Source organism: Macaca thibetana, chromosome 20, assembly GCF_024542745.1.
Source record: "Macaca thibetana thibetana isolate TM-01 chromosome 20, ASM2454274v1, whole genome shotgun sequence".
NCBI lineage: Eukaryota > Metazoa > Chordata > Mammalia > Primates > Cercopithecidae > Macaca > Macaca thibetana.
The window spans coordinates 74,297,386-74,309,850 of NC_065597.1; the positions used below are offsets into that span (position 1 = coordinate 74,297,386).

The 12,465-nt window shown below is 59.3% G+C and overlaps 1 protein-coding gene across 4 annotated transcripts in view; it reads left to right on the forward strand.

Annotated features, from left to right (window-relative positions):
- Positions 1-12,465, forward strand: part of LOC126944777 (protein CCSMST1) — a 76,561-nt gene that overhangs the window by 62,909 nt on the left and 1,187 nt on the right. The window contains exon 1 of one of the 4 annotated variants that reach the window (XM_050774626.1): positions 6,810-6,813. The exons of the other annotated variants lie outside the window; for them this stretch is intronic. The gene's annotated coding sequence lies outside the window, so the exon portion shown is untranslated. Of the gene's footprint in view, positions 1-6,809; positions 6,814-12,465 lie in introns of those variants that run through there. 4 annotated transcript variants of the gene reach the window in all.

Sequence of the window (12,465 nt, forward strand, 5' to 3'; positions counted from 1 at the left end):
GACCTTCCTCAGCTCCTGGGCTCCCAGTTGTGCTTGCTGAGGGCACGGATTGCCACTAGAGTGAGGCGTGGAGAGAGACGGGGTGGGTACTGTGGCCGCATGGCCGTGGCATGAGGGGAATGGCTGGCCAGGGGCTGAGACCTGCTGGACGGCTGGCCCAGGATGGTCAGTGGGTGGGAGCAGTGGGGTCCTGTCATGGGGGGCAGTTGGGGACACAGGGACATTGTAGGGACACTAGAATTGTGGTCACTTGGGAGGGGAGGATGCTGGGTGGGAGAGGGCAGTCCCTGGGGACGGGGCTTGGAGAAGACAGGTAGGTGGGCAGGCACCCCCGCAGGCCAGGGCAGGGGGCTGGGGCTGCTGAGCCAGAGCTGGGCCCCAGGTCAGGCTGCTTTGAATCAGAACCATGGCTCTTGATCAAAGTGGAGGCGTCAGCCGTGACTGAGCCCAGAGCCGCAGCCCCTGCGGGGTTCTTCCGGGCCGTCACAGTCCCAAGGGAGCGGGAGGCAGCACCCCGGTGGCCCTAACTGGGGTGCCTCTGCGATGGTGAAGGCGGCTGGGGTGGGAGGTCCCTGGAGGGGTGGGAGGTCCCTGGAGGGGTGGGCTCCAGGGGCCACTGCACTTGGCCAGGATGACTCAAGGGAGGTATCTGGATCAGGGGCCTGGCAGGAGGGTGTCTGGGCGGGGACTGTGGGGTGCAGCTCTCTTCTGGGCTAGCTGCCAGGTAGAGCCCACCACACAGACAAGGGCTACTCAACCCCTCCTCATGGGTGTCCCTGGGGCCAGGTAGCCTGAACCCATCTTGTCCAGAGCCTGCGGCCAGAGGGCGGAGGGAGGGAGTCGGCTGCAGGGAGGGGGAGGCTGCGGGAGCGGGAAGGGCTGCGGGGAGCATCCACCGCACTGAGACAGGCGTTCCTCGGGGTCAGGATGTCTCCCGCTGGCTGTCCAGAAGGCGAGCTGCGAGGCCCCCCGACCTGGCCGGCCCAGCTGTGGTTCTGATCTCACTCAAGTGCTGGGGTCCCCATCACAGGAGACGTCCAGTGTCCTGAGTGCTGGACTTTGGGGCTGACTGCTCACGGACAGCCCAGACGCAGGTGCCCTCCCATGGCCGTCTGCCCGGATGCCGGCCCAGCCCTGGGCCAGCAGGACTCTCCCGGGGTGGGTGGTCCCCGCAGAGCCCTGGGCAGAAGGACTCACAGACTCCCCAAGTCCCCAGTGCTGTGGTGGTCCCCAGCAGCGCCCACCTCCCCCAGGCCCTGGCTCCTACCTGGCCGGGGCCACAGCTCTCGATCCACAGGCACACCCTCCACCTGGACACGAGCATTTATAGCCGCGCTCTGCAGCCGCCAGGAGCTGGCAAATATTTGGCAACAGCATTGTCATCGCAGACTGGGCAAATAGAGCCCGTTTGCTTTAGCGCCCGGCAACCAGGGCCCCGAGGGGGGAGCACACCCCCGGCCTCACCTGCACGCAGCCTGCCCGGGGACCGTGGAGTGTTTGTGCGGGCGCAGCTGGCTCGCCCCCGGGCCCCGGGACCCTTATCTCTGCTGCTGACTGGGGCCCGGACCCAGCCTTGTCAAATAGGCGGAAAATTAAATTTCATGCTATTTTGAGTTCTGGAGTAGGCCTCTCTAGAGGGCATCCTGCCTTCGCAGCCCGCGGGGTGAACAGTGCTCCCGGCCACAGGAGGACCCTGGGGAAGGGGAAGGGGAAGGGAGCGAGGTCCCAGGGACCCCCCAGCCAGGGCCCGACACCTGCCCAGCTCCCCTGGCCATCGGGACCTCCTGGACAACCGTGACCATCTCCACTGGCCCAGTGGTTACCGGGACGCCTCTGCGCCGCCGCCGTCCACCTGCCCAGAGCTCAGAGGGGTTTGCAATTGATCGTTAATGGAGGAACCCCCTGCTTCCCCAGGCTTCTTCCCGGGGGCCTTCCTTCCTCAGTTGCAGCCACCCCTGGGGTGGGAATGGGGGGCTGGGAACCCTCCCCTCACCTACTGCTCCCAGGAAAGCCTCCCCCAGAAGTGTTCCCAAGGGATTCTGCTGTTCCCACCGACTCCCTGGCTCCTCCTGGGTGGCCCCAGCTGGTCCGCTGTGGGGCCATGTTAGCTTCCTGCGACTGCTGTGGCCATGACCACAACCCCGGCGGCCTGGAGCACAGGGCGGGAGGCCAGAGGTCGGGTCCAGGGTCCCCAGGAGTGGCTCCTTGCCTCGTGGTTGTGTCTCCCCAGGCTCTACCTCTGTCCTCACAGGGTCCTCCCTGTGAGTGTCCTCTGCCCTCCTATGGGGACCCCGTTCCTGGATTTAGGGCCCACGCCCACCCTTTGTGCCCTCAGCTTCACCAGTTACACCTGCAGGGCCCCCATTTCCAAATGAGGTCCCACTGGGAGACTCAGGGTGGATAGCATTGTGGGGACATGGCTCAGGCCGCACAGGCACCGCCCACATGTGACTGTCCCTGACCTTGGCGTTTGCCAGGTGTGCCCCTGCTTGGCACTATGCTCCCCGGAGCAGCCCCCAGTGGCCCAAGTTGGGAGGACTCCACAGTGTCCTTCCCAGGGACTCCGGCTCTGAGGACGGGACAGCAGCCCCAGCCTGGCCTTGGCCCCAACACTCCCTGTCCCGAGCCCCCAGCTCCTGGGCCTTCACCTTCCAGGGGCCAGGACGGTTCTGGACGCCACCCCCCACCCTACGCTCCAGGCATCCCCCAGTCAGGTGGCAGACCAGCCCCTCTCACCTAGTGGCATCCAATACACAGGGATTTGGACACGGGCCCAGCCCTTTGCTGTACCTGGGGACCTCTGGCTGACCTGCCCAGATTTCTCGGGCACCTAGAAGGCAGGAGATCCCAGAGGGCCTCAGGCAGCCAGTGCAACCAGTCAGTGTCCGGGGGCTGCAGTCAGGACCCCTGGCTTCGAGGGAAGGGACAGGAAACGAAAAGTTCAAGCTTAAGAGTGAGATCCTGCAGAGGGCAGGCCAGCGGCCTCTACATGGTTCTCATGGTGAGAGGTGGGGTCACCTGCAGGTCCCAGGAGAGGCTGCTGGGAGTGGGGACAGGGACAGCATCGGCACAGCTGCCAGTTACGGCTTCTCCTTACTGCTCCTTCACAGGCAGAAACCGAGCCCACGCCCTGGTGAGCTCACAGCCCAGGTGACCCCAAAGCCCAGTGAGCCCGTCCCCAGGTGAGGTGCATCTGGCCATACTCAGCCCTGAGCGTCCAAACCATGTAGGGGCCTCTGTCCCTGGCTTCATGGGGGCTGCCCTGAGACTCCAAGGTCTGAGGATGCTTTGCCAGCCTCACCAGCTCCCCTCTGATCCAGCCGTCACTGAGGACCTGCGGCTGCCCGGGGTTCAGGGCCCTAGACTCCCATCTCTGACCAGATACAGCTCCTGTCCCTACCGATCTGGGGAGCTTCCAGCCTGGGGCCCTGGGTGCGTCCACCCTGGTCTGCTCAGAACCCCAGGGCCGGACCTGCAGAGGGTGGGGGTTCTGCCGCTCCTGGCAGTGACTGCAGCGCCCTCTGCCGCATGCTGTGGCATGGCCGGGGTCTGCGGAGGGAAGGGTGGGAGCCAGTCCAGCCTGGGGTCTGGCACTGCAGCCTCCGCCTCGCTGGTCTTAGCAGGGATGGCGTCAGCAGGGACCCGGAGGGAACTTTAGTGCAGGACGCAGAAGGGCCCCTGTGTTCTGCCCTGAAGGGCGCGGGCGGTGGGAAATGGCGAGCCCAGGCTTCGGGTGCAGGTGGTCCCCAGCTCGCTGGGTTACCAGCCTTGCTGTCCTGTACACAGGGTGGGGAAATGAGACCCAGCCCCTCATGAAGGAGGTGGGTGTGGGGGCTCGACGGGCAAGCCTCGGGAAGCAGACGGGGTTCCCGCAGAGCGGACAGCCTGGCAACACTGGCCCTGTGATGGCCCCAAGACGTCCGCCCGAACCCCCAGCACCGACACAGCTGAGGGACCGCGGGTGTGGCTAAGCGAACGACCTTGAGACGGGAGATCACCTGGCGGATCCTTGTCGGAGGGAGGCAGGAGGCTGAGAGGATGGAAGAGGCCACGCTGCTGGCTTTGGAGCTGGAGGCAGCGGCCAGGAGCCGGGATGCGGGAGCCTCTGGATGCTGGCGGGGCGGGGGCCGTGGCTGCCTGAACCTTGGCGCTTCCCCCGCTCCTGGGGAGAAAGCCTCAGCGGGGTGACCTGCTGCTGCTCCCGCCCCGAGGCCCTGGGTTTTCCCGCTGTCCTCTGACTTGGGCGCTGGGGGCCTGCCTGTGACCCTGCCAAGAGCCGTCTGGATGCTCGTCTCTGCCTGACAAGAAACCACAGAGAAAACCCCAGTCTGGGATGGAAAATGCTAGAGTGGGCACAAACCGGAGCAGACAGGCATTTGGGAGGAAGCACTGGGGCAGAGCACTGTGGGGCTGGCACGGACACCCCGGGAGCTGGCCGGAGGCTCAGGGGTGACAGTGCCACTGCACCGGTCCAAGCGGGCAGCGAAGGGCAATGCAGGGGTGGCCGGAGGGGCGAAGGTGGGATATGGGGACTCCCTGGGGGAAGGGTGGATGAATTAGCAGCTAGCTAATTAGTCCCCTACCCCTGAGTGCTGAGACTCAGGAGGCCCGCAGGTGCCGGTGACTGCGGTTTCTGGTGAGGCTGGGTGGGGCGGCAGCCTCTGGGGCATCCGGGACAGTGGAGAAATACACGTCCCACACCACCGCCTGCCTGTTTCCTGCCTGGGGTAGGACGGGCAGCCAGGGCCAGGCCGAGGAGCACAGGAGGCCCGGCAGTGGGGCTGGGCCCAAGCAATGTCCAGCACCTGCGGCCAGTGTGCCTCTCGGTGGGGGCAGCATCGGGCCCGACGGAGCTCCCAGCCCACAGCTCCCTCCCCTTGCTGTGGGGCCTCAGGCCCGGGAGGAAGGCGCTGCCCTTCTGAGTGCAGCATGCCTGCTGTGCCCACGCACCCCATCTTGATCTTCCTGGAGAAAATCAATAGCTCCAATATGCCAGCTCTCAAGAGGCTCTCACCCGCCATTAGGCACACGAGGGCCGCAGCCTCCGCCGACCATTAGCGGGACATTAGGCCTCCTGTGAAATGTCTCTGTGTGCTTTGAGATAAACGAAGGCTGAGGTGTTGGTTTACGTCCCTGGGGGAGGGGGAGGATGAGAGCCGCTTCCCGGGCAGGGCCAGCGCCAGCTCCACGTGGACGCGCCAAGGAGAGCAGGGCCCCGGGGACACAGGCGCCTCAGCACATCCGGCTGTGGCTTTTCCCACCCGGGGTCAAGCAAACACACAGCATTCGGGGGGAGCCACCGTCCACCAGCCAAAGGTCACTGGGGACAGATGGGCAGCATGGGAGCCGGCGGTGCGCTCACGCCTGGAGTCCCAGCTCCTCCACAGTGGGAGGACCCACTGAGCCCAGGAGTTTGAGACCAGCCTAAGCAACATAGTAAGACTCTGTCTATACCGAAAAATACAAAAATCTGGCTGTGCGCAGTGGCTCACGCCTGTAATCCCAGCACTTTGGGAGGCCGAGGAGGGTGGATCACCTGAGGTCAGGAGATCGAGACCATCTCTACTAAAAACACAAAAATCAGCTGGGCAGGGTGGCGGGCGCCTGTAGTCCCAGCTACTCAGGAGGCTGAGGCAGAGAATCGCTTGAACATGGGAGGCAGAGGTTGCAATGAGCTGAGATAGTGCCATTGCACTCCAGCCTGGGTGGCAGAGCGAGACTCCATTTCAGAAAAAAAAAAAAAAAAGATGCAGGAGGGCTCTGGAGTGGCTGCTGTCAGGAGTGGGGGCCCCTCTGGCTGGACACCTGTGTTTGTGTCTACAACCCTACAACCAACCGCCACACACCGGGTTTCCTCAGGGTTCCAGAGGACGCAGGTCCAAAGCCAAGACGTCAGCATCGCCTCGCTCCTGCCGGGGGCTCCGGGGAGAATCCGTTCCGTGCCTGTCTCCCTCCTCTGTGGTGGCCGACGCTCCTGAGCATGTCCGGGCTGTTGGCGCCTCACTCCAACTGCCACCGCTGTCATCGCCTTGGCCTCCCCGCGGGCGTCTCTGTCTGTCCTCTCCCCTCCTCAATGTGTGTCTTGTAATTTTTGTAGAGATGGGGTCTGTGTTGCCCAGGTTGGTCTCAAATCCTGGGCTCAAGCAACCCTCCTGCCTCCTCCTCCCAAAGTCCGAGGATTAAAGGTGTGAGCCTCCACGCCCGGCCTCTTCTCACCTTCTTGTAAGCGCTCTGGTCATTGGATTTAGGGCCCCTCTGGTCCACAAGTGCCTCGTCTTAACTAATGACGTCGGTAAAGACCCTGTTTCCAGACAAGGTCAAGTTCTTGCGTTCTGAGGGGACGTGAATTTGGGGCACTGTTGAACCAGGGTGGCGTCTTCCAGTCCTCACAGTGGGCTCAGCGGGGCGGGGGACGCCCGTTTCACACTCTTCCCATTAACGTGGTGGCCTGGCCCCTCAGAGGCTGGCCCGCCCCCGAGTGAAGCCTCAGCCCCTGCCTGTGCCTCCCAGCCCTGCCCCCGACTCCACTGTCCTCAGGCAGCTCGTGCTCAACTGCCCAAAACCATGCCAACCAGGCAGCTGCACCAGCCTAACCCAAAGGCTCCATGCCTAACCGCAGGGCCCTTCGATTTCCACCTCCTCCAGGAAGCCCCCGGGCTGCACACCACGATGAGGCTGACCAGTCCTCCCCAATCACATCTTGAGCCCCCTCCTCCCACAACAGTGGGTGCTCCCAGGTCCCTACAAGGGGACTGGTTTGGCAATGATTCCAGGTGGGGTTCTAGGGTAGAACAGGTGGGGCAGGGCCCGGGGAGGAGGACCTGGGCAAACAGGTGCCTCTGTTGACACAGCAGCCCCAAACACGGACTGGGGCCGGGCCGCCCAGGTGTTGCTGAGCTCAGGACACCTCCAGCCCCCCTTCCTGGCCTTGATGCCAAGAGCTCCTGGGGGAACAGAACTGGTCCCAGATCTGGTGCTTTTTCTGCCAGGAAGCAGGCGCAGAAGTCGGTGCTGCGAGGCGAGCAGATTCCGGCTCAGGGGAAGGGGCTTGTCCAGGACCACCCGGCCACACACAGCGCAGCAGATGGGCCGAGGTCCCTGCCGCCACCCAGGTGACAGGAGGGGTGACCTGCACTGGCAGTCAGGAGCAGGCCTTCTAGCTCTAGCCCCTTCCTGAGAGGAAGAAGCACCCCACCTCCTTCCCGTTCACTGAAGGTGCGTCCAGGCTTCCAACTAATCTCGCAGTCGGAATGGGTGTGAATTCCTCTCTGAAACTCTGGACACAAGAAATGACACGTTTCTGTTACACAGACATATTGCAAAAATTAAAAAAAAAAAAAGATGGACTGGGTGCAGTGGCTCGCGCCTGTCATCCCAGCACTTTGGGAGGCTGAGGCAGGCAGATCACTTGAGGTGAGGAGTTCGAGACCAGCCTGGCCAACATGGCGAAACTCTATCTCTACTAAAAACTCAAAAATTAGCCGGGTGTGATGGCACCAGTAATCCCAGCTACTCGGGAGGCTGAGGTGGGAGAATCACTTGAGCCCAGGTGGCAGAGGTTGCAGTGAGCTGAGCTCACACTATTGCACTCCAGCCTGGGTGACAACAGCGAGACTCCATCTCAAAAAAAATAAATAAATAAATTTTAAAAAGATGAAAACACACACACACACACACACACACAGAAATGACATGTTTTATTTTCTTTTTCCCGAGATAGCATCTTGCTCTGCTGCCCAGGCTGGAGTGTAGTGGCGCAATTTTGGCTCACTGACACCTCCACCTCCCATGTTCAAGCACTTCTCCCACCTCAGCCTCCCCAGTAGCTGGGATTACAGGTGCGTGCCACCACGCCCGGCGAATTTTTGTGTTTTTAGTAGAGATGGGGTTTCACCATGTTGGCCAGGCTGGTCTCGAACTCCTGACCTCAGGTGATCTGCCCACCTTGGCCTCCCAAAGTGCTGGGATTACCAGCTTGAGCCACCATGCCCGGCCTTATTTTCCAAATTAAAAAAAAAAAAAAATTACCCAGGCATGACGGCACCCACCTGTAGTCCCAGCTACTTAAGAGGCTGAGGTGGGAGGATGGCGGGAGCCCAAGAAGTCAAGGCTGCAGTGAGCTATGATGGTGCCTCTGCACTCCAGCGTGGTCTTTTGAACAAGACCTTGTCCCAAACAAAAAACAAAAAACAAACTTGCTTCAGGCCTCAACTTCCCAGAGTTGAGAGAAATCCAAGCTCAGTCTCACTGCACAGGGCCTCCTGCCTCCCCTACAGGCCCACCAGGAGACGGGGCTGCCAGGCGCTGGATCTGAGCCTGGGGTCTTCGGGGGTCCCGCTGCTTTGGGGCGCTCCTTGTCAAGCCTTCATGGTGAGGGGTTAGTGTAGCTGCCGGAAGGTTTCGTCCCACATGCTGCACAGACAAAATCTATTCCCTGAGACCACAGCATTGCAGTAAAGAAAGACTTTAATTGACTTGAGGCGGGCCCCACCACTCAGGAGACGAGTCATTACACACATCAGTCTCCCCAAAGGCGCCAAGGTTCGGGCTTTTCAAAGACACTGGTGGGGCTGCTGTGTCTATGGAGTAGCCATTCTTTCTTTCTTTTTTTTTTCAGACGGAGTTTCACTCTTGTTGCCCAGGCTGAAGTGCAGTGGCGCCATCTCGGCTCACTGCAACCCGTGCCTCCCAGGTTCAAGCAATTCTCCTGCCTCCGCCTCCCGAGTAGCTGGGATTACAGGCACCTGCCACCACGCCCTGGAGTAGCCATTCTTTTACTCCTTTACTTTCCTGATAAACTTGCTTTCACTTTTCTCTATGGACTCGCCACGAATACTTTGTTGCATGAGATCCAAGAACCCGCTCTTGGGGTCTGGATCAGGACCCCTTTCCTGCAACGTATTTCTGTGGAACTGCAGAAGGGACTATAGCGTGGAAGACCCTTCCCAAAGGCTAACTTTGGGAAAGTGCTGGGGTCCTGTAACATCCTTCTGGTGAACCCTGAAGGGACAATACTCAGGGGACCCCAGACCCATAGGAAATAGAAAAGGAAACTGACTCTGCAGCCCTGATTGCACGACTCTGGGTAAGTGGCAGATCCCCGGTAAAGAATGGGATTGGGGTAGAGGCCCAACTTAGGGGAGTTAGGTAACTCCTAAAACAGAGAGGGGCATGGTGGCTCATGCCTGTGATCCTAGCACTCAGAGGCTGAGGTGGGTGGGTCACTTGAGGCCAGGAGTTCGAGACCAGCCTGGGCAATATGGAGAAACCCTGTTTTTTTTTTTTTTTTTTTTTTAGACGGAGTCTGGCTCTGTCGCCCAGGCTGGAGTACAGTGGCCGGATCTCAGCTCACTGCAAGCTCCGCCTCCCGGGTTCACGCCATTCTCCTGCCTCAGCCTCCCGCGTAGCTGGGACTACAGGCGCCCGCCACCTCGCCCGGCTAATTTTTTTTTTTTTTGTATTTTTTAGTAGAGACGGGGTTTCACTGGGTTATCCAGGATGGTCTCGATCTCCTGACCTCATGATCCGCCCGTCTCGGCCTCCCAAAGTGCTGGGATTACAGGCTTGAGCCACCGCGCCCGGCCGAGAAACCCTGTCTTTACTAAAAGTACAAAAAAATTAGCGGGGTGCGGTGACTCACCTCCCAGCACGTTGGGAGGCCAAGGTGGGCAGATCACCTGAGGTCAGGAGTTTGAGACCAGCCTGGCCACCATGGAGAAAATCCGTCTCTACTAAAAATACAAAAAAATTAGCCGGCTGTGGTGGTGCCTGCCTGTAATCCCAGCTACTTGGGAGGCTGAGGCCAAAGAATTGCTTGAACCTGGGAAGCAGAAGTTGCATTGAGCGGAGATTGCATCATTGCACTCCAGCGCGGGCGACAAGAGTGAAACTCCTCCTCAATCAATCAATCAATCAATCAAGGCTGGGCACGGTGGCTCACGCCTATAATCCCAGCACTTTGAGAAGCCAAGGCAGGTGGATCACCTGAGGTCAGGAGTTCGAGACTAGCCTGGCTAACATCGTGAAACCCCGTTTCTACCAAACATACAAAAATTAGCCAGGTGTGGTGGTGGGCACCTGTGGTCCCAAGCCAGTCAAGTGGCTGAGTGGGAGAATCGCTTGGGCCCGGGAGGCGAAGGTGTAAGTGCTGAATTGGTTTACCTTGCCCGCTGCCTAGACAGAGCCCATTTATCAAGACATGGGGGAATGCAATAGAGGAGTAATTCACGCAGAGCTGGCTGTGCGGGACACAGGAGTTTTATTATTACTCTAATCAGTCTCCCCAGGCATTCGGGGATAGGAGTTTTTAAAGCTAATTGGTGGGTACAGGCTTGGCAAGTGGGGAGTGCTGGTTGGTCAGGTTGGAGATGGACTCATGTTCAGACTCCTCTGTTCCTGGGTGGCATGGCAGAACTGGTTGGGCCAGATTACCGGTCTGGGTGGTACCAGCTGATCCATCCAGTACAGGGTCTGCAAAATATCTCAGGCACTGATCTTTTTTTTTTTTTTTTTTTTTTTTTTTTTTTTTTTGATACGGAGTCTCGCTCTGCCGCCCAGGCTGGAGTGCAGTGGCCGGATCTCAGCTCACTGCAAGCTCCGCCTCCCGGGTTCACGCCATTCTCCTGCCTCAGCCTCCCGAGTAGCTGGGACTACAGGCGCCCGCCACCGCGCCCGGCTAGTTTTTTGTATTTTTTAGTAGAGACGGGGTTTCACCGTGTTAGCCAGGATGGTCTCGATCTCCTGACCTCGTGATCCGCCCGTCTCGGCCTCCCAAAGTGCTGGGATTACAGGCTTGAGCCACCGCGCCCGGCCAGGCACTGATCTTTGATCTTAGGTTTTTTTCTTTTTTTGAGACAGAGTCTTGCTGTGTCGCCCAGGCTGGAGTGCAATGGCACTGGCAATGGAGTGCTTGGCTCACTGCAACCTCTACCTCCATGATTCAAGCGTTTCTTCTCCCTCAGCTTACCAAGTAGCTGGAACTACAGGCTCCTGCCACCATCCCAGGCTAATTTTTGTATTTTTAGTAGAGACAGGGTTTCACCACATTGGCCAGGCTGATCTTGATCTCCTGACCTCGTGATCCACCCGACTTGGCCTCCCAAAGTGCTGGGATTACAGGCGTGAGCCCCCACACCCGGCCTGATCTTAGATTTTACAATAGTGATGTTATCCCCAGAAGCAATTTGGGGAGGTTCAGACTCTTTTTTTTTTTTAAGGCGGGGTCTTGCTCTGTCACCCAGGCTGGAGTACAGTGGCGCCATTTCGGCTCACTGCAACCTGTGCCTCCCATGTTCAAGTGATTCTCCTGCCTCGGCCTCCCAAGTAGCTGGGAGTACCAGCGTGTGTCACCATGCCCGGCTAAGTTTTTGTATTTTTAGTAGAGACAGGGTTTCACCGTATTAGCCATGATGGTGTCGATCTCTTGACCTCATGGTCTGCCTGCCTAGGCCACCCAAAGTACTGGGATTACAGGCATGAGCCACCGCGCCCGGCCGGTTCAGACTCTTGGAGCCAGAGGCAGCATGACCACTAAACCATAATTTCTAATTTTTTTTTTTTTTTTTGAGATGGAGTCGTGCTCTGTGGCCCAGGCTGGAGTGCAGTGTCACAGTCTCGGCTCATTGCAATCTCTGCCTCCCGGGTTCAGGCAATTTTTCTGCCTCAGCCTCCCAAGTAGCTGGCATTACAGGTGTTCAACACCACGCCTGGCTAATTTTTGTACTTTTAATAGAGACAGGGTTTCACCCTGTGGGCCAGGTTCGTCTTCATCTCCTGACCTCGTGATCCGCCCGACTCGGCCTCCCAAAGTGCTGGGATTACAGGCGTGAGCCAGCGCGCCCGGACAATTTCTAATTTTGTAGCTGATGTATTAGTCCTGCAAAGGCGGACACTGGTCCTCAGGCAAGAAGGGGGTCTTTTCTGGAAAGGGCTGTTAACTTTGTTTCAGAGTCAAACCAAGAACTGAAATCCTTCCCCAAGTTAGCTCTGTCCACGCCCAGGAATGAACCAGGACAGCTTAAGGGTGGGAAGCACGACGCAGCACCTTAGTTAGGTCTGATCTCTTTCACTGTCACAACTTCTCAGTGATAATTTTTGCAAAGGCGGTTTCAGAGGCCGCAGTGATGTGAGATCGCGCCACTGCCGTCCAGTCTGGGTGACAGAGCGAGTCCCTGTCTCATGCAAAGAACCAAACGGGAAACAAAAACAAAAACAAAAACAAAAACAGGGCCGCGCCACGGCCTCGGGGAAAGCCGGCAGAGAGGTGCGGGCGCCCAGCCCAGGACGGGCAGGGCAGGGCTGAGGGCGCGGATCCCCACCCATGCCCCGAGCACCTTCATGACGGTTCACAGCTGCTCCGAGGCAAACTCAGACAACTCTCTGAGGACGACGTCCGCCCCCGTGGCGCCCCGCCTCTCTTCGGGGCCAGGGACCCGGAACTCGGTCCTACTCGAAAGGGACGGAGAA